This window comes from Myotis lucifugus, unplaced genomic scaffold (genome assembly GCF_000147115.1).
Source record: "Myotis lucifugus unplaced genomic scaffold, Myoluc2.0 scaffold_40, whole genome shotgun sequence".
In the NCBI taxonomy this organism is placed as follows: Eukaryota; Metazoa; Chordata; class Mammalia; order Chiroptera; family Vespertilionidae; genus Myotis; species Myotis lucifugus.
In genome coordinates, this window is record NW_005871088.1 from 3254045 (window position 1) to 3275419 (window position 21375).

Here is a 21375-nt window from a genome sequence, read left to right on the forward strand (position 1 = left end):
TATGACAAATGAGGAAACCAAGGCAGCAAGAGGTGAAGTAACTTACCCAAGGTCATAGAGCCAGCAAAGCAGAGTGGGAATTCAAACCCAAGCTGGCTGGTTTTAGCATCCATGCTCTTAACCTGGGAAAGGCCTCACCTAAACCTGTTCCCTTTCTGGAAGAGGCTGATAAAGGCCCTCAGGCTTAATGCCCAGAATGCCATGCTCTGCTCCCTCCCCTCCTCCCACCACACCTTGTTTACTTGTCCTTTGAATGCTCACCACAGTCCAATTTGTACTATGTTTTCTGGTGTCTCTTTCCCCTACTATGAATTCCATGCAGCCCAGCCCAGCCCCTTGAAAAGAACAGGTGCCTTACATCACATTTATAGAAGTGATTTGGACTCAGAAATTACAATACACTTCTCTTGTAATTGTTTTTACATATCATAGCATAACTATATGTTTCATTTAAATCATACTTTTGATATATCATGAGTTTTTAGAAATATTAATCAAAATATTTTTTACATGCAATACAGAGAGATTCCATGTACTATGTACATGTCATCTGATTTCCCCAATGGGAGTACAGTGGGGCCTTGACTTACGAGTTTAATTCGTTCTGTGACGGAGCTCGTAACTCAAATTACTTGTATGTCAAATCAAAAAGTGAACGAGTGAGACATGTGATGTTGGGCTGATGTTGTGGCATTCACTGTGACGTTCGCTGCGCCAACTAGTGGTGGGGTATCTGAAGCTGGCTCGTAACCCGAATTTTAGCTCGCAACTCAAAGCAAAAAATCGGCCAAGAGACGGCTGGTATCTCGAAAAACTTGTTAGTCAGGACACTCCTAAGTCAAGGCCCCACTGTATATAACAAAACTATACTGCCATATCAGAACCAGGATGCTGACACTAACACAGTCAAGATACAGAACAATTTAATCACTACAAGAACCCAAAGTTGTTCTTTTATAGCCACATCCACTTTTTCCCTGCCCTTCCCTTTCTTAGCCCCTTTTAACCACTAATCTATTCTCCATTTCTATAATTTTGTCATTTCAAGACTGTTATATAAATGAAAACATACAGTATATAAATGAAAACATACAGTCTATGACCTTTTGGGAGTGCTGGGTTTTGTGTGTGTGTGTGTGTGTGTGTGTGTGTGGTTTTGGCTTTTTTGTTGTGTTTAAATCCTCACCCTAGGATATTTTTTCCATTGATTTTTAGAGAGCTGAAGTGAGAGGGAGAGACAGAGAGAAACACAGATGTGAGAGACACATGGATTGGTTTCCTCCTGCATGCCCCGACCAGGGTCGGGAGCCTGTGACCGAGAAACATGCCCTTGACCAGAATCAAATCCGGGACCCTTCAGTATGCCGGCCGCTGCTCTGGCTAGGATAGGAGTGCTGTTTTGTTTTGTTTTGTTTTGTTTTTTACTTAGTGTAATTCCCTTCTCTCTGTCCTCTCTATTCTGCTATTCATCCATTCAGGTTTTTTAAAAAAAATTTCAGTTATCATATTTTTCAGTTTTAAAATTTCCATTTGGTTCTCCTTTATCTCATATTTCTTTGTTTAAACTTTTCTATTTTTCTGTGACATTCTATTTTCATTATTTCAAGTATATTTGTAATTGCTTATTGAAACAATTTTATGATGGCTTCTTTCAAACCTTTTTACATCATTCTAATATCTGTCATCTCAGTTTTGGCATCTATTCTCTTTTTTTCATTCAGTTTAAGATCTTTCTGATTCTTGGTATAATGATTAATTTTCTTTTTTTAATCTTCACCCAAGGATATTTTTCCATTAATTTTTTAGAGTGAAAGGAAGGGAGGAGGAGGAGGAGGAGGAAGAGGGAGAAAGAAAGAAAGAAAGAAAGAGAGAGAGAGAGAGAGAGAGAGAGAGAGAGAGAGAGAGAGAAAGGGAGGGAGGGAGGGAGGGAGGAAGGAAGGAAGGGAGAGAGAGAAACATCTATGTGAGAGAGACATATTGACTGGTTGCTTTCCACATGTGCCCCGACCAAGGCCAGGGATCAAACCTGCAACCGAGGTATGTGCCCTTAACCTGGAATAGAACACACGACCTTCCCTAGCTGGTTTGGCTCAGTGGATAGAGCATCGGCCTGCGGACTGAAGGATCCTGGGTTCGATTCCAGTCAAGGGCACATGCCCAGGTTTCAGGCTTGATCCCCAGTAGGGGGCGTGCAGGAGGTAGCTGATCAATGATTCTCTTTCATTATTGATGTTTCTATCTCTGTCTCCCTCTCTGAAATCAATACAAATATATTTTAAAAAGAACCCATGACCCTTTGGTCTGAGGACCAACACTCTAACCACTGAGGCAAACTGGACAGGGCTATTAAGTGATTTTTTAAATAAAAATCTAGACATTTTAAGTATTATACGATCATATTTAAACCTGCTGTTGGAGCTCGCTTTCTCTGACACTGCACCAGCAGAAGGGGAGGATGGGCACTGCCTCATTACAGCCTAGCAAGGGTTGAATTTAGGCTCTCCATTTGGCTTTGCTGGAGGGTGGGTGTGGGGCCAAAACTTTTTCTGTGGTGTTTGGCTGGAGTACACTGGTTAGTGTCTAAGAGTTTTCTTTTTGTTAGGCTGCCCCTTTCATGGTCCTTTGGTTACAGAGTAGGCTTTTGTTGTCTGTGCCTGTTGGCATTTTGGGGTTGCTGGCTTCTTCAGCAATAAGTCTGGGACAGTATGTGGCAAAAACAAAACCCAGGGATTTCACCACCCTGTCGTTCCTTGGGTCCTGAGGTGCCTGACCAGTTTGCCTCTTCTCTCTCCCTTTCATGGAATTCTTATGTTTATTTGACAGATTATGTCCAGGGTTTCTAGTTGTCCTTAGGATGAAGAATAAGAAAAAGTTTTAAAAAAAAGAATAAGAAAAAGTACATCTGCTCCATCTTTCTCGAAGCAAAAGCCCAAATCCTGATATTTCTAAGCAATAATTCTTCCCCACATGTAACCCTGGGAGACAGGATAGCACTTTTCTATTAGAGTGGTTACAAATTAGATGCCTGTTGCTCAAATAGGCAGCAGGCTTTTTTCTAATTTAATTATTCTAGGGGGAGATGCTGTACTCTGCAGTTCCCCACAGCCCCCTCCTATATCTGCCAGCTTGTTAACTGTCTCATGTAGACATTTGCATTTCCAAATTCAGATTTAATAAACAGATCATGAGATCAAGCTATCAACAACAGATTACAGCCATGGATCCCGAAAGATCATGCTCAAGCGGCCCTTTTCATAGTACTTCATTTAAGAAATATTAACTAAGACTTAGTTCAAGCATAATTAAGCCTTCCCCATACACTGCATTCCACTTCTCTCCAAAGCCCTTCAGGAAATTTTTGTTGAGCATCCAGAATTTAATCACTGTACTAATTTGTTAAATGATTAAACTTAGTACAGGGCCCTCTCCATTATCTTCTTCAGAATGTTTAAAGACAAGATCTAGCTACTGTATGTGTATGGATGAGGGGAGGAGAAGTACATAGAGGTGATGATGATAATGACGATGATGGAACCAGAGGAATGAGGATGATAACATTAAAACTATAATGTCCTAATTTCCTAAAGGCCAGCCAGAATCAAATCCTTTTTGGACAAAAGAAAATTGAACAATGTTCTAGAAAGAAAGGAGTTTAGAGACTTGCAATCTAATCCAAACTCTTTTATCCTTACAGATAAGGAAACTGACAGTCATGGATTAACAAGTTCACAAAGCCAACCAGTACTGTTTGTACTATTCCATCATGTTCCCTCTTCCTGGTCTAGTCCTACTTTCCCAGCAATGAAAACTGATCAACTGTGTCACTTTTAATAGTTCCTAAAAACGTTTCAGTACAGTTCTTAACTATATCATTTCATCTAATCTATGGAACATTACATTCTGATCTTGTTCTTAAATTTATTGACAAATTCAAGAGAGAATTTTACTCTTTTTTTTAAAAAATATATTTTATTGATTTTTTACAGAGAGGAAGGGAGAGAGATAGAGAGTTAGAAACATCGATGAGAGAGAAACATCGACCAGCTGCCTCCTGCACATCTCCGACTGGGGATGTGCCCGCAACCCAGGTACATGCCCTTGACCGGAATCGAACCCGGGACCCCTCAGTCCGCAGGCCGATGCTCTATCCACTGAGCCAAACCGGTTTCGGCGAGAATTTTACTTTTTTAGCCCAGTAAAAATGAAAGCAATTGAGTAGTAGAGGGGAAGGGCAAACAAAACATCTACACTAATAAAAGAGAAACATGCAAATTGGTGTCACTCTGCTATGCCCACCAGCCAATCAGAGCGACTATGCAAATTAACCCAACAAAGATGGTGGTTAATTTGCATACACAGGCACAGAGCGAAAACTGAAGGCTCCGCCGGAATGAAGACTGAAGACTGAAGACTGAAGAGGCTTGGCTTCTCCACTGCAGCCACAATGGAGAAGCCAAGCCTCGCTGCGGCCGGACCAAAGGCCTGGGTCCCAGGTGCCGGAGGAAAACCGGTGCTGGCAGCCAGGGGAAGGAAGGCCTATTGCGTGAATCTTCGTGCAACGGGCTTCTAGTTTTATTATATTTCTTCTAGGAGTCTTAATTATTAGTCAAATCTTCAGGATGAATTGGTATTAAAGCAAACATTTATTAATACAGTTGATTTACAAATCAACATAAAGGCTATCTACTCTTTCATCAGTGACAATGTTTCTCAAACTTCTGTCGTTTCATATATTGCCTCTACAAGTTGGTTTTTGTATCTGTATAGTGCCTGTACTAATATTAGTATTTACCTTTATATGGCTTTTAAATCCACTCCTTTTTCATACTTTGCCTAGCTCTAAGAAATAACATACATTAAACTACAAGTGTGATGTGCTGGTTTTACTAAACTCATTAAAATAATTATGTAACTGTTAAAAATGTCCATGGACATACCATCTAAACTCATCACATGTGAAACTGGTGATTTTCTTACCACACTTTGGGTGATCTGATCCTGAGCTGTGAATTTATGATATGAGTAAATAATAAAACAATCATCTCCAAAATCTATCATGGGTTGCTAATTATTCAGATTTGTGGACATGTACCAGAAATGTATGGTCCCATCACTAATTTCAACAGATATTAACCTCGGGAACCCAGCTTTTCAGATTTTATTGTATGTAAGAAATATATGAAGCACTGGATTGCCTGCCTTCAGAGATTCTGATTCACAGAGTAGGAGGGGTCCAAGGAAGGTGCATTTTTGCAGGTACCCCATTGAGTGCTGATGTGAGAAGACCCAAGGGCCACATTTTGAAAAACAGTGGGCAGAGGGGTGGGACAAATTTTAAAATTCATTCTAGCTCTTCAATGGGATGATTTGGGTTCAAATCCTAGTTCTTTTTTTTTTTTTGTAAAGTTGCACTAGCAAAACATTAGAGCTTTAATACCATCTTGAGTTCAAATCCCAGTTCTGACTGTATGATACTAAGCAAATCAAGTGACTTCTCCAATGCTTGGTTTCCTCATTTGTTAAATGATGATTATAATAAAAGTGACCTTACTGGGTTATTTTAAGGCTTAAATGGGTGATATGTCAAAACCACAGAACCCTGTACATGCTAGGAGGTTGATGAGGATGTGGAAGCACTCTCAGCAGCCTGCCATTCAGAAGACAATCAGCATCCTATATAATAAAAACTAATATGCAAATCAACCAAATGGCTAACGACTGGTCACTATGATGCACACTGACCACCAGGGGGCAGACACTCAATGCAGGAGCTGCCCCCTGGTGGTCAATGCACTCCCACAGGGGGAGCTCCGCTCAGCCAGAAGCCAGGCTCACGGCTGGGGAGCACAGTGGCAGTGGCAGGAGCCTCTCCCGCCTCCGCAACAGCACTAAGGATGTCCGACTGATGGCTTAGGCCCACTCCTGGACTTCGAGAGGGCACAGGCCAGGCTGAGGGACCTCCCTAAGTGCATGAATTTCGTGGGTCAGGCCTCTAGTTTCAAATAAAGATACAAGTACTCTGTTCCATACAAACACCTGCTCCCATTTAATTACAAACCTTGAATTTTACCTAAAATAAATTAACCTCCAAATTGAGTGTGTATTTTATTTTTTATTAAGTTGATTGGGGTGACGTTGGTCAATATGAACATATAGTTTTCATGTGTGAATTTCTATGTTACAAGATCTGTATATTGCACCGTGTGCCCACCACCCAAAGTTTGAGTGTGTATTTTAAATAAGATATTGTGCAATAGCCGAAACTGGTTTGGCTCAGTGGATAGAGCGTCGGCCTGCGGACTGAAAGGTCCCGGGTTCGATTCCGGTCAAGGGCATGTACCTGGGTTGCGGGCACATCCCCAGTGGGAGATGTGCAGGAGGCAGCTGGTCGATGTTTCTCTCTCATCGATGTTTCTAACTCTCTATCTCTCTCCCTTCCTCTCTGTAAAAAATCAATAAAATATATTTAAAAAAAAAGATATTGTGCAATAGACAATTTCAAATATTACTGATTGATGACTACAAATTAAATTATCAAAGAATTGTATCTGGCTCTAGATGGTTTGGCTCAGTGGATAGAGTGTCAGTCCTCGGACTGAAGGGTCTCAGGTTCCATTCCAGTCAAGGGTACGAAGGGTATGTTCCTCTGTTGCAGGGTCCAGCATCCCAGGGGCACATGCGGGAGGCAATCGATGTGCATCTCTCACATCAATGCTTCTCTCTCTCTCTCCCTTCCACTCTCTCTAAAAAATCAATGAAAAAATATGCTCGGGTGAGGATATTTTAAAAAAGAGTTATATCTGGACCTTTAGGGAAAACCCCAAACAATGGCTCCCAAGCCAGAGGTATCTCAAAGGCCCATCTTGGTTACTCTGATTTTAAGAACTACTTTATAAGTAGCATGTAAAATTATCTTTGTGGTTTAGAATAAAAAATATTTATTATTAAAAAAAAACTGGTTCCTTGAAAAAATATAACTCCCGAATAATAACTTTAACAGCAACTTTGTAGATTTGACTACAGGGCAAATATAACAAAGACAATGATAAGACAATAATTCATCAAAGACTTTAGCCATGATCTGATGTAGATACTTAAAATTCAATTTACAAAATATAGAAAAGCCTTAGTTTTTTCTGAATACCATCTGTTAAACCATTCCGATATGAGCCAATTCTGCTACACAAAATCTGTAAATAGACTAAAATTAAAAAAAAAACACTTAGTTGCTTTATGTTAAAGTACAGACTCAGTCTGATGTATTAATAAAGAGGTTAGAAAGCTATGCACACAATCAACATTCAATCTTCTATAGAACCCACACAGCACTAACAAATATTTAACCAAATGAAAACATTACAGTTAACTCATTAATTGTCAGTACAGAAAATCACTCCAAGGACTAAGAGCTATTCTCTGCTAACATGGGTCCTTGAGCTTCTCCACTCAACAGGGCATTTACTCAGCTAAAGTGGAGGCAATAGGGCAACCAGTAACTGCTCAGTGACCAGCCACTCAAGCATCAGCGATACAGCAGAACAGCAGATGTTTCTCCCACCTGGAGATAGCATATTTGCCCAGCGGGTTGTTTTTTTTAATATATATTTTTAATTGATTTCAGAAAGGAAGGGAGAGTTGGGGAGAGAGAGAGAAACATCAATGATGAGAGAGAATCATTGATCGGCTGCCTCCTGCACGCCCCACACTGGGGATCGAGCCCGCAACCCAGGCATGTGCCCTTGACCGGAATTGAACCTGGGACCTTTCAGTCCACAGGCCGATGCTCTATCCACTGAGCCAAACCAGCTAGGGCGCCCGCCAGGTTTTGAGGACCTGGAGTCCCAGCTGCTACTACGTGGGCAAACACAAAAATCAAATAACAGGGAAACTTATTAAGGAATACACTGTCATCCTTCTGGTTGGGCAGATTATCCAATTTCTACTAATCCACAGCCAATGCTTTCCTTCCGTAGGTGTCATCAAAAGCATTTGACAGCTTGTATGAAGCAAGTACAGCATGACAGCCAAATTTTCAATTACATGGCCTCTTGAGCCAGTCTTTGCACTTATGTTATGAGCTAAAAAGGAACTGAGTCCAGTGTCCTTAAACAAGGAGCGGCTATTAGGAATGAATTAGGGTCTTTATTGTAGTTCTTGAATTGTTTGTAAGATTTGATGCCTGGCAAGGACCATGATTTTGAGAGACTGTTGACTAAGGGTAGTCTGGAATACTAAATGTAATTTGCAATACTTATGAAAATCAATTATCTCTTACTAGCAGGCAAAATTACTATAATAAACAGAAATCTCAAATCAAGCAAACATTACAACCTGAAATGTAAACACAGTTTCATTTAATGTACCTGTTAATAGTTTATTTACATTAAAACAAAGTTAATCTTCAACCTAAAAGATGGAGTACTCAAGTATTTTATTTGTTAATTGATTCAACAAATATTTATTGAGCACCTGCTAAGTTCCAAGATCATGCTAGGGAAGCAGTGTTGAGTAAAAGAACCCCAGCCCCTTTCTACTGAAAAGGAGCTTATCACTGTTAACTTTAGAATAAGCAGAAAATCCAACTTTAAAAATAAACAAGAAGATATTTCTTAATTTAATAAGGACTAAAATATCAGGCTACCCATAAAATATTCTTGAGATTTTACAAATTTTTTACATTATATTATCACATGTTAATGCTGAATACCCAGAGGTAGTATCTAAATACATAAACAAATTGTAGGAAAATACTGTACATCAGATATTTTCTGAAATTTAGAATATTAACAAAGAAGATATAGGTATTTATTACAATAAGGTAAAAAAGTAGTATATAATATAATATATATTAAGTCATAAAATGAAACTGGAGTTTTAAAAGAATGATTATAATATAAAGACATCTTTTCCTCTCAATTACAAAATTATGACCACATATACTAGATCCTGGTAAAGTTTCTCTTCTAAAGTTCACATCTAACAACAGAGAATCTTTCAGCCTTGTTCCCAAGCAAATGGCCATCCAGCAACAAGGGACCAAAGTCTCACTCGGTTTAAAATTGCAAAGCTTCTTGGCTACTTAGCATATTGAAAACGAATTAAGAACTCAATGCTGCTTACCTTATAATCTCTGGATACATTTTCTGATGTCACTGAACCTGAAATCTGACTAGAAATTGTAGCAGCAATAAGCTGTTTACACCATTCAACATGTGATCCTGTGGGACTAAAAGAAATAGTGTGATTAAATATTTTAAGACATAAGTTCTTGGTGAGAAAAATGAGCACTGATTGGGGATATATATACATTTCTTTTTTCAGATCAACTTTTATTAGACTATTTGGTTACCTTTACATTTACTATAAGAACTGAAATACTGACTAATAACTAGGAAGTAAGTTAGCTTCCAGGTTGATTTTAAATGAATTAAAAATTTATTTTTAAGATTCTAAGCAAGTTATTCCCTATCATTTAATGGAATTTTACTCTTCCAATTACAGGGGTGGGCAAACATAGGTTTACAGTTGTGAGTATGCAAAAGTTTATTCTTATATTATTACTGATTAATTATTGTATTACTAGAGGCCCAGTGCATGAAATTTGTGCACAGAGCGGGGGGTTCCCTCAGCCCAGCCTGCACCCACTCTAATCGGGGACCCCTTGGACCTAAACCAGTGATTGGACACCCCTCTCACAATCTGGGACTGCTGGCTCCTAACCACTTACCTGCCTGCCTGCCTGATTGCCCCTAACCCCTCTGCCTGCCTGCCTGCCTGCCTGCCTGATTGCCCCTAACCTCTCTACCTGCCTGATCTCCCCTAACTGCCTCTGCCTGCCTGATCACCCCTAACTACCCTCCCTTGCCGACCTGATCTTGCCCCCAACTGCCCTCCCCTGCCAGCCTGGTTTCCCACAACTGCCCTCCCCTGCCAGCCTGATCTTGCCCCCAATGGCCCTCCCCTGCCGGCCTGATCTCACCCTTAACTGCTCTCCCCTGCAGGCCTGATCTCGCCCCCAACTGCCCTCCTCTGCTGGCCAATTTGGTTCTGATTGGTCAGTTTCCATGCCAGTCAGTGTCAAAAGCTCTGCCTCCTAGGCAGCCATTGGCTTCTTACATTCACCCAGATTCGGTTGATTGGTCAGTTTCTATGCCAGTCAGCATCTCTGGGCCTATCAACGGGGCTTGATCAGAAAGGGGGAGCTGATCAGCAGCCCTGGTGGTGGCCTGGAGAGAAATGGAGGCACAGCTGTTGGCCAGGTCGGTAGAGAAAGAGGCAAGTTCTGATCAACGGCTGCCACAGAGGCTACAGATCAGACCCTGCCTCTCTCTCTGCAGGCCTCTCTCTGGGCCTGATCCGCAGCCCCCTAGGCAGTCAGTGCTGGGTCAGGTGCCACAAGAAGGCCCCAGTGCTGGGTCGCACAGCAACCCAGCACTGACTTCCGGTCTGGTGGAGCCTTTGGTCTTTAGGACCCTAGCTCTATATAGATTTTGCTAACCCCTATATATAGAATGGATATTCTTAATGTGCTGTATACAGGAAATTAATTATAAAGTAAAATATTTATCTTAAAGTATATGCTTTTTAAACATTCAATCGATTTCATGTTGGTAGTTTCAAATCTAGAAAATGTAATTTTGAATAAATCAATGTAACTCTTAATGTAGCAAAGTTGATTATGTGATTTTTAAAAGAACAGAATAGAAAAATGATGTCTGTGTCTAGTAATAATGCTTCCTTATATTTCTGTAAAGGCTTTGATGACTTACAAAGGCTCTTCCAGTCCTTATTATATCAGAGCCTCACACCATGGTATAAGAAGACAGAATAGAAAATAGCCAACTTGTTTCTGAGATGAGATAATTGAGGCACAAGGGGACATACCTGGTAAGAAAGTGGCAGGACTGCCTTCACTTCCATTAGGGCTGTTCTGCCAGAACATGGCACAACCAGTAGTGGCCAACTCACTGAGCTGGAAGGCAAAACAGAGGCCAGCACCACAGATGCCAGCCACTGCCTACATGAGAACACCACATTGCAATGAAAATGGTACCTTCCACTTGTATGGTGCTCTAAAATATTCAACACATTTCTACTCACAGCCTCACCCCAGCCTCACAGTGACCCATCTTACAGATGAGAAAACTGAGGTTCTAGTGTTTGACCAAAGTCACATGGCTGGTAAGGGTTCAGAGCTGTGCACTCCTGACCTAAGGACCACATAAGCAAACTAGGCAGAGAGGGAATTATAAACTGCCCCTAGGGGCCAGGTTTTTCTCTCAACTGGTCAAAGCAATGAAGAGATCAAGCAAAGGGGCAAAACATTTACCTTGCAGGTAGCTTTCACTGTAAACAATGATCAAGACCTTTAAAAATCTCATCTCTAATTAAATACACATTCATGTATGGAAGAATAGAAAAACCTGGATTACCTAGGCAGTATGTAAAATAACCTAAGTAGTGAAATAAAGATATTTGGTGTTCTCTACTAGTGATCTAAATTGCAGTCTGACAAAGATATCTCAGTGGTTATCTGTGGGACTGAAAATATAAGTAAAAACATGCACTAAATGGGCAGACATTCCTATAATATGTCAAGAATTCATTTACCACAATTTCTAAGAGGAAGAAGGAAGGAAAGGGGAGGGATTTTAGTTTCCTTTTTAAAGGCTGTCACCTTTATTGCCCAGTTATAGCATACTTTTCTTATCATGTAGGCCCTTTCCCTGTCAGCATCTACCCCTGATTGCAAATCTAACAGAAACCTGCCTGTGTACGCACCATGGGTGATCTGTTGTTAGCATCTGCCCAGCATTCTTTCCCCCTTCTTCTGATAAGGACACTTCTCTCTACTGTGGGGAACAACCCCTCAACTTCATAGGCTTCTGTGGGGGAGGGAGAAGAAGAGTGACTGACCTCTTGTTCCTCCTGCCCCCACTTGTAGGGAAGTGACCCAGGCTGGGCCAATTGAAGCTTTTCTCTTAGACCCTGGGTTGGATCCACCCCAGCCCACTGAGGGCCACTCCCCACCCTTACCACTTTGAGGAACCCACAGAGATAAAGAGTAAGACAAGAAATATTCAATAGATTGGGGGGCAGGAAGGCTGACAACACTATTTGCAACTCTGGTGCCAAATGTGCTATGGCCATTTATCTGCAGCAGTGATGTGCACCAAGATAGTTTGTTCTTTGGCTTAAGCTAGAATGATTTGTATTTTTTTGTCACCTGAAACCAAAAGTTACAAACAGTGCGGTTTAGTGAGAGGGTAGAGAGGAGGTCTGGATCCAAGTCCTGTTTCTGTCATCTGCTAGCTCTGTGACCTTGAGCAAGCCACATCCTCTTGCAGGACCACAGATGTGACATCATTAAGAGAAGTACAGTATTCAGAAGACAGGAGAGGGTCCCACAGTCTATGGCTGGAGAGCCAGGTTCCATACTCATGGTCACTCTGAAGAGTGTGAATCAGAACTGTGAATGATAGACCTGAGAAGGGAAGCCATATCCCCTCTTCCCAACCTCTTCTCTTTAGTCTGTGAAGTTTTCCTCCACATGCCTGGTAGCAACAATCACTTGGCGCCTCCCAGCCTTATTTCTCCAACCTGGGTGTGGATGCCCATAATCCTAGGAGACATCACTAATCAGTCCCAGAGACCCTGCCAACTCAAACTTTCTGAACCATCATCAGCCCCATGTTTTCTAAATTAGAGGAAAGCACAGACAGTTACCCAGGCCCCTAAGGCCTAAAAGCTGGGGTTTACATTGAAGTCCACCCCTCACTTCACTCTCACGCCTAATATCACAAGAATGCACCTTGCTTGATTGCTATTCCAGTTTCCCTTTCCAGACACCTATCATTCTTCTGTGTTCTCCTCCTGCCTCATGAATTTAAGCCCAGTCTCTATGCTTAAACTCCCAAATTGAGGTCTGCAGCCCAGACACCACCTCTGAACTCCAGGATCATATAAACCAACTGCCTCCAGGACAACTGGCATCTCATAACTGATAGTACAGAGCTAGAGCCTGCCAGTCTCCTAAAACTGTTTCACTTAGAGGCTTCTCCAACTCAGCAACACCACTTCCTACAAACCAGCAACCTCAGGACTGTCCTGGATTCTTCTTCTATCTTACCCAACAACCAAAAATCAGCAAACCCTATTGGCTCTGCCCTGGAGCCTTTCTTCAAATTATGTCCAGAATCTGATCACTTCTCCTCCATCCTCTACTCCTCACTGTTCCAGTCTAAGCCATCATCCTCTCTCACTTGGATGACTGCAGTAGCCTCTTACTTGCTAGTCTCTCTGCTTCAACCCTTTCCCCTTTTGCTCTGTTGTCCACACTGCAGTCATGGAGATCTTACTCAGATCTAAATAGATTATATCATTCCTCTGCTGAAAGACCTGCAATGGCTCCCCATGACTCTCCACCATCTGCCCCTGTGACCTCTCTGTCCCTTATCCCCTATTGCTCTCTCCCTAGCTCCCTACCTGTTAGTGACACTGGTCTCCTTGCTGACCCTTGAACACTTAGATCACAGTCCCACTCAAGGGTGCACAAGCTTCTGCCTAGAATGCAGTCATCCCAGATATCTGTATGACTGGATTCCTCACCTTTTTAGGAACATTATTCAAATGTCACTTTCTCAGCTAGGCTTTCTGTGACCACCCTAAATAAAATTCCAACCACTTCCCAAGTGCATACCCCCAACAATTCCCATCCCTTTCCTAACTTACATTTCTCCTCTAGCACTTATCATCATCTAGCAGAGAACACATTTCACTTGTATTTTTGTCTTTTTCCCACCAAACATACACTCCTTGAGGGCAGGTATTTGTGTCTATTTCCTGTTATACCCTCAGTCCAACATACTAGTAATGCCTGACACACAGTAGGCACCTGTATTTGCAGAAGAAATGAATGAATGATTAGCATTTCCATAATCTGATAAATAAGACTACCTGCTTCCAATCCATTCTCAAATGCCAGTCCCATCCTGTAGTTCACTTGATGGAAATCCTTTTGTGGTCCTTGCATTAGGGTGACCATATAATTTCCCCTTCCAAACCAAATCACTACTGTGAGTTGAAGGAGAACACTGTTAATAATTACACTGGTCCAACTGGTAAACCAGTACCATCCTGGGCAAAAGAGATCATGTGGTCCACCCTACATGTAGTGCCAAGTGGTTGTTAAAAATGAAGAATTCCAGACTCTACCCCAGAGGTGGATGGACTAGATTTAGGGTGAGACCCAAAAATATGCATTTAAATCAAACACTGTGGCGGGTTATACAGAACCATGCCCTGAGAAGCATTGGCCCAGAGGATAAAGGCAAAATGCCCTGGGAAGGCACACTGGTCCCTTCAAGATCTGGCCCCTGTTATCCCGCCAGTCTTTTCCCTTACCAGTTCCCCAGATCCAGTACCACCTACATGACTACACATTCCACTCCAATGGCTCAAAGCCCTTCCCACCCTGTCCCCTGGCTAACTTCTCATTCTTTATCACTCAGTTCAAATGTCAGCTTCCTCCGAAGGCCCTTGCTTACTGTCCAGACTTGCCAATCCCCTCACCACTAACAAATAAATCAAGTACCCACTTCCGTGTACCCACAATGTAGCAGATCACAGCTGAGGCTGTGACCTTTTTGAAACTACTAACTTCTGGGCTTCCCCCCAAACCTCCTGAATCAGAAGCCTCAGGAGGGGGGCCTTGCCCCATGGAGTTCTTTAAAAGCTTCTCAGATGATCCCCATCTAGAATGTTTCCATGTTCACCCTACCTTAGCACTTACATTCAACATAAACTGCTGGTTTGTCTTCTCCACTAAATGGTAAGAGAGCAAATATTCTCTGACTCTCCAAGCCCTCAGACATTACAGAGTATTCACAATGAGGGGAAAATTTTGACCATTCCAAGTACTGTCTTAGCTGTGTTTAGTTTTCAGTGAAGCTGACCACTTGGGTGATTAACTTACTAAAATACACTGTAATTACACTGGGGTAGAAACAAAGGGAGTGTTCCTTGTTGTTCCTATGCTTTTGGAAATTTTCCAAAGTTCAGCTCAGTAGTGTGACTAAGCCAGGCAAGAATAAACATCTGAACCTGATGGAGCTGTCTCTCTTGCCTAACTGCTCTCTAGTGTCAAGTGAAATGGCCAAGATGTGGGAATACTGGATATTCTGGAGATGGCATAACCCACCCCTTGCATTAGGGGGCATTAGGATGGCCCTGCCAGTTGGATATGGTCAGTTTATGCTTCTAACTGATGGATCTTAGTTCTGAGACTAGGTAACAAGCAGTAGGTTCATGTGTTCAGGAAAACATCAAACTGGTTCCTACCAAGGGTAGAGAACTGAAAGTAAACGATTGCGTGTTCTGCATCAGGAGCAGTTTGGACATTTTCCAATCCCAATTTTTCAAATCAGGGTATCTTTGCCCCCATGTGAACCAGCTCCACACCCGCGGGGTTCCACCCCTGGCCTCCACTCCCAATCCCAACATCAAAGACCCCAAGCATGGTGCTGCTGATTTATGGTGGTCTTCAAACCACTACGAGAGGAGAGTCCTCCCCAGTGATTTGTGGCTGGGGCAACGCCAGCCCAGGCACAGTAAGAGGTGGCACTGGAAATGGTTTGACAGCTGCAAAGCCCCTCAGGGGAACTCCTGCGTGCAAGGCGGAAGTGAGCCAGGTGAGGGGTCTGGGATGTTGACATGGGGTTCGGAGCCTCGGAGTGGGCCAAGTAGGGGGCCAAGGAGGAGGACGCCGCACCCAGACCTCCGACCCACGCGCGCAGAGGGGATGGCTGGGGCTCAGGAGGGGCCGTAGGGAATCAGGGTGCGGAGGCCTCGGCGGGCCGGCCTCCCCTTACCTGTCCAGGGTCTCCACACTGGGCTGCCGGGAGCCGGCGGGCGGGGCCCCCGCGACCCGAGGGGGTCTCCAGCCCCCAGCCGGCCCCGGTCCCGGACCCCCGGCGCCCTCGCTGCCCGCTGCCGCCGCCGCCTGCCGTCCATGAAGCGCCCAGACCGCCGCCGCCGCGCCGGCGTAGCCGCTGCCGCCGCTGCTGGGGAAAACCGCGATCAGGATCAGAGAAGCGCCCGAATGTCCCGCCGCGTCCTGAGGCCCTAACTGCCGCCTGCCGGCTTAGGCGGTCGCCGCCATTAGCTGTCACCTGGCGGCCCTGCGTTACCCACAAGTCCGCGCGCGCGGGAGTGGGAGTGGAGGGGTTCCAAGGAGGGGCGCGGCGCTGGCGGCTAGGAGGCCAGGCGTCCGGTCGCCCCTCACACCCGCCCACGCCCACCTATGCTCCCGCCAAGGAAACCGGAACAGGGGGCAGAGGCTGGAGCAACTTGGACGCGACCCAAACGGTACAGAACGTGATTTGCTCAGTGAACTACCAGATTGATTACTGAGACACGGCGTTTAAAAAAAAGTTCAGAGGCATTCAAGGATTAAAAATCATTTATTTTCTTTCAATTTTTCTTCCCACGTTTAGCCAAGCAGTTTGTTACAAGGAAAGTGTTGAGGTGGGGAAGCTCAGGCCCCTGGACGTCCCTAGTCACGACCTCTCCAAGCCGGAACAATTCCATACATTTTAGCAATTCCATCCCACCCCCTTTTCTCCCTCCCTCCCACAAAACCCACCTCCCGCCATCTGTAGGGCAACCAAGTGTTCTAATGCCGACCTCGGAATTTTCGCCCTTGGTTTATATTAAGAATAACATTTAACTAATGTTGGTTAAATCAGTGCTATGAAAATCAAGCCAATATCTGATTCTGGACTAGACTTATGTCCCTGCTCATTTCGCTAGGGTTCACATATCCAACTTCTCACCCCTTGTCAACTCACCTCTGGTTTTGTTGGAAATCATGGCTAGGCCCCTTCACCTATGATTGCCCTCTGTATGGACAACAAACTTTATCACCCTGGTAAAAGGCAGACCTAGAGACATGAAGTTCCCGCTTCCCATCCCAGACCCATCCTGCCCTACCAACTTAATAACTTCAAACTGAACCTTAACATGTGATTGCTGGAGCCCCAGCAGCCATATTACACACAAGAGGAGGTAAGCCTGGGGTGAAAGGGCAACAGGAGAAGGAAGCATTCGAGGAAGGAAGGGAAGATCTCTAGGCACACTGTAGACCTACCTCCTGCAAGGTTCTGTTTTTCCAAAATTGTAAGTCAAATGTTTACCCCACTATTACAGACTAAATGTTTGTATCTCTCATCCTCAAATTCATATGTTGCTGAGGCAGCTGGTCAGAGACCCCAGGAGGAGGTGGGGGTTGTGACCTATGGGGTCTATTGGCCGTTAGAAGTTCCTCTCTGTGTTGTCATCCCCTTTCTTCAATGAATTCATTAAATGTTTCTCTTCAATAAACTTCATTGAATGATTCAGCTGAGTTTCGCCTCTGCTGTGGGCAATTGAGGGAAGGGTCTGCTTGGTGTTGGGGGGCCAAGAAAAGATTTATGCCCAGCACCCATAAGAGACTTTTTCCGGACATCCTAATGGCCATGTCTACAGCCTCCTAGTGATGGCAAACCTTTTGAGCTCGGCGTGTCAGCATTTTGAAAAACCCTAACTTAACTCTGGTGCCGTGTCACATATAGAAATTTTTTGGTATTTGCAACCATAGTAAAACAAAGATTTATATTTTTCATATTTATTTTATATATTTAAATGCCATTTAACAAAGAAAAATCAACCAAAAAAATGAGTTTGCGTGTCACCTCTGACACACGTGTCATAGGTTTGCCATCACTGTCTAGGCTGAGATGTTTTCCAGCCCTAACGGTGCCAGAGGTGAACTGCTTTTGCAAGACCTTCGGTGGAGGGTTTTAGCAATCTGTTTTGAGTGTTACGAATTGTTTGAATGCTAAAGGTGTCTATATTAAAATATAAGTTAAAATACCAACTATTATATAAGTATTACCCATTTCTGTTCCCAACTCTGAAATAGCATGGATAATTGGCTTGGTGTAATTAGGGGCTGAAATTTATAGACAGTAAACACTGAGGAGTGGAGATATGTTTATTTAAATACAAGAAAGATATTATAAAACGCTTTACTTTGACAGGATTCCGAGTCCTTTGATGAGGCACCAGAGTAAAGTACACCAGAACACAGACTCCTAGCCTCAGTAGTTTGGATTGAAACTGGCTCCTCTACCCAGCACCTGGGTAACTTTGGGCAAGTGACTTCTCTGTGCTTAGTTTCCTCCTTTGTAAAGGGGATGATGATGATGATGATGATGATACAGATAATCATAGGCTTGTTGTGGCAATTAGATTAATTTTAATATATATAAAGTACTTAGAACAATGCCTGGTACGTGTAAGCATGATGCAAATGTAGACAACTATAAAAACTTGTCTCCCTCTTGACAGCATAGACAAAGTAGTTTTAATGTTGACATGGACAATGTTGGGACAGTGAGTGGTTCCACTCTGGCAGCTTTACCCCCATCTGCCAGCTGCTGAGAGTGTTGGATGCTAAGGATTCCTAGGTACCCCCTTCTGTGGAGGATTGCCTTCAGGTATGGGAGCCATCTTTCCTAGAAGGTTACATACACTCCCTCTCCCCAACCATGGGGCAGCTCACAGCCAATGATTGGCACGGAGAACAGAAGTCTGCCCCCTTGTATAAAAATGAAACAAGTGGTGAGGTGCAATTAGCACCGCAGAGATGCTCATGAGATCAGGCTGAAGCCAGAGTCTACCTGCCACCACATCCTTGAACAGCCCCTTTCTCTGCTCTTTCCTGCTTCCTCACCCCCTTTTCCTGAGAGCTCATACATCAGGTGCCCCCACATCCCTGTACCTCTGCTTCTAAGGATCCTAACCTAAGACAAATGTTAAAGTGTTATTGGGGAGAACATCAGATTTTAGAGCTGGAATGGATCTTGGAAGTTAAACTGAAAAAAGAAATTCAAATTCCAAGATTTGATCACTTCGTAAATTATATAAATGTCTAACCACTATGCTGTACACTTGAAACTAATATAATATTGAATGTCAACTGTAATTAACATTTTTAATAATAAAAATTGCCAAGATCTCTTTGAATTCCTTGCCATGCTTATGGTATTATTCTATAAGAATATTATCATTTTTTGGTTCCATGTAAAGTTTTAGAATATTTGTTCTAAATCTGTGAAATATGCCATTGATATTTTAATAGGAATTGTATTGAATGTGCAGATTGCTTTGGGTAGTATGGACATTTTAATGATGTTAATTCCAATCTATGAACATGGTATATGCTTCCACTTATTTGTATTTTCCTCAATTTTTTTCTTCAATATCCTATAATTTTCTGACCACAGGTCTTTTACCTCTCTGGATAAATTTATTCCTATGTACCTTATTTTTTGTTGCAATAGTAAATGCCTTATGACCCAGCAATCCATTTCTGGGTATATTTCCTAAGAATCCCAAAACACCAATTCAAAAGAATATATGCACCACTATGTTCATAGCAGCATTATTTACAATAGCCAAGATCTGGCTCTGACCAGTTGGTTGGAGCATAATACCATACACGAAAAGGTCTCGGGTTCTGTTTCCATTCAGGGCACATACCTAGGTTGCGGGTTTGGTCCCAGGTCTGGGCTTGTGGGAGAGGAAACCAATTGATGTTTCTCTCTCTCCTTTCCTCTCTCTAAATCAATAAACATATACTCTGGTGAGGATTTTTTTTAAAAAAAGAAGATACAATAGCCAAGATCTGGAAACAGACCAGTGCCCATCAATAGATGAGTGGGTAAAAAAGTTGTGGTACATTTACATGACGTAATACTATGCGGCTGTAAAAAAGAAGAAAATCTTACCTTTTCAACAGCATGAATGGACCTGGAGATTATTATGCTAAGCAAAATAAGCTAGTCGGAGAAAAACAAATACCATATGATTTCACTTACATGTGGAATCTAATGAACATAATAAATTGAAGAAGAAAATAGAAACAGAAACATGGATACATGGAACAGACTGACAGAGGTCAGAGGGGTGGGGGTTTGGGGACACTGGATAAAAGAAGGTGAAAGGATTAGCCAAAAAACATGTGTAAATAACACACAGACACAGACAACAGTGTGATGATAGCCAGAGGGAAAGGGGCATGGGAGTTGGTGGAAGTGGGCAACGGGGTGATAAATGGGGACAGAAAGAGACTTTGCTTGGGGTGATGGGCACACAATGCAGTGTGCAGATGACGTTCTGAGTTGTACACTTGAAATCTTTATGGTTTTGTGAACCAATGTCATACCAATAAATTTAATTAATAAAAATAAGTTTTTAAAAAGAACCTTGTCACTGTGGCATTATTCTTTTTAATAGAAATAGGTAGAACGTTATACATTCATTCACTTAAACATTATTGAATGCTTAATATGTGCTATATATTGTACTAGACCTGGTGGCCATACATAGATTACATGCTTTCACTGGGTAGAAATGGAACTTCAGGATATCCAGTGGATTGGGTTTAAGTTTCACAAGACCCTGAACAATCATAGAAAGCCACCTGGTTTGAGTACCAGGTATAGTTGTTCTGGAAACATTTAATAAAAAAAAAAAATTAAAAAAAAAAAAATAAAAATAAAAAGCACCCCTTCCTTCCTTTTACACACACATACTTTTTATTGATTTCAGAGAGGAAGAGGGAGGGAGAGAGAGATAGAAACATCAATGATGGGAGAGAATCATTGATCAGTTGCTTCCTGCGTGACCCCCAGTGGGGACTGAACTCACAACCTGGGCATGTGCCCTTGACCGGAATCGCACCCAGAACCCTTCAGCTCGAAAGCCGAGGCTCTAGTATCTACTGAGACAAACCAACTGGGGCTTCATTTTTCTTTTATTGTTTAAAGTATTACATATGTCTCCTTTTCCCCAATTGACCCCCCCCCCCCCGCCACTCCCGCCCCAAAAGGAAAAGCCCCCATTGCCCCAATGTTTGTGTCCATTGGGAACGCCTAATATGGATGCAAAAAAGACTTTTGGGTGATCTCTCCCCCCTCTCCTCCACTGCCTTCTCGCTGAGGTGGGATGGTCTGTTCAGTGTTTCTCTGTCTCTGTCTCTATTTTTGTTCATCAGTTTATGTTGTTTATTATATCCCACATATGAGTGAGATCATCTGATATTTCTCTCTCTCCAACTGGCTTATTTCGCTTAGCATAATGCTCTCCAGACCCATCCATGCTGTTGCAAATGGTAAGAGTTTTTTCTTTTTTACAGCAGCATAGTATTCCATTGTGTAGATGTAACACAGTTTTTTAATCCACTCATCTGCTGATGGGCACTTAGGCTGTTTCCAAACTTAGTTATGGAAATTGTGCTGCTATGAACATAGGGATGCATATATCCTTTCTGAT

At 42.7% G+C, this 21375-nt stretch overlaps 1 protein-coding gene across 5 annotated transcripts in view; it reads right to left on the reverse strand.

Annotated features, from left to right (window-relative positions):
• Positions 1-15994, reverse strand: part of MTMR1 (myotubularin related protein 1) — a 64782-nt gene extending 48788 nt beyond the window's left edge. For 4 of the 5 annotated variants that reach the window (XM_023753046.1, XM_023753044.1, XM_006087730.3 and 1 more), the window contains exon 1: positions 9121-9226. The gene's annotated coding sequence lies outside the window, so the exon portion shown is untranslated. Of the gene's footprint in view, positions 1-9120; positions 9227-15869 lie in introns of those variants that run through there. The other variant, XM_006087735.3, reaches the window with a different exon arrangement.
• Positions 15995-21375: the final 5381 nt, after the last annotated feature.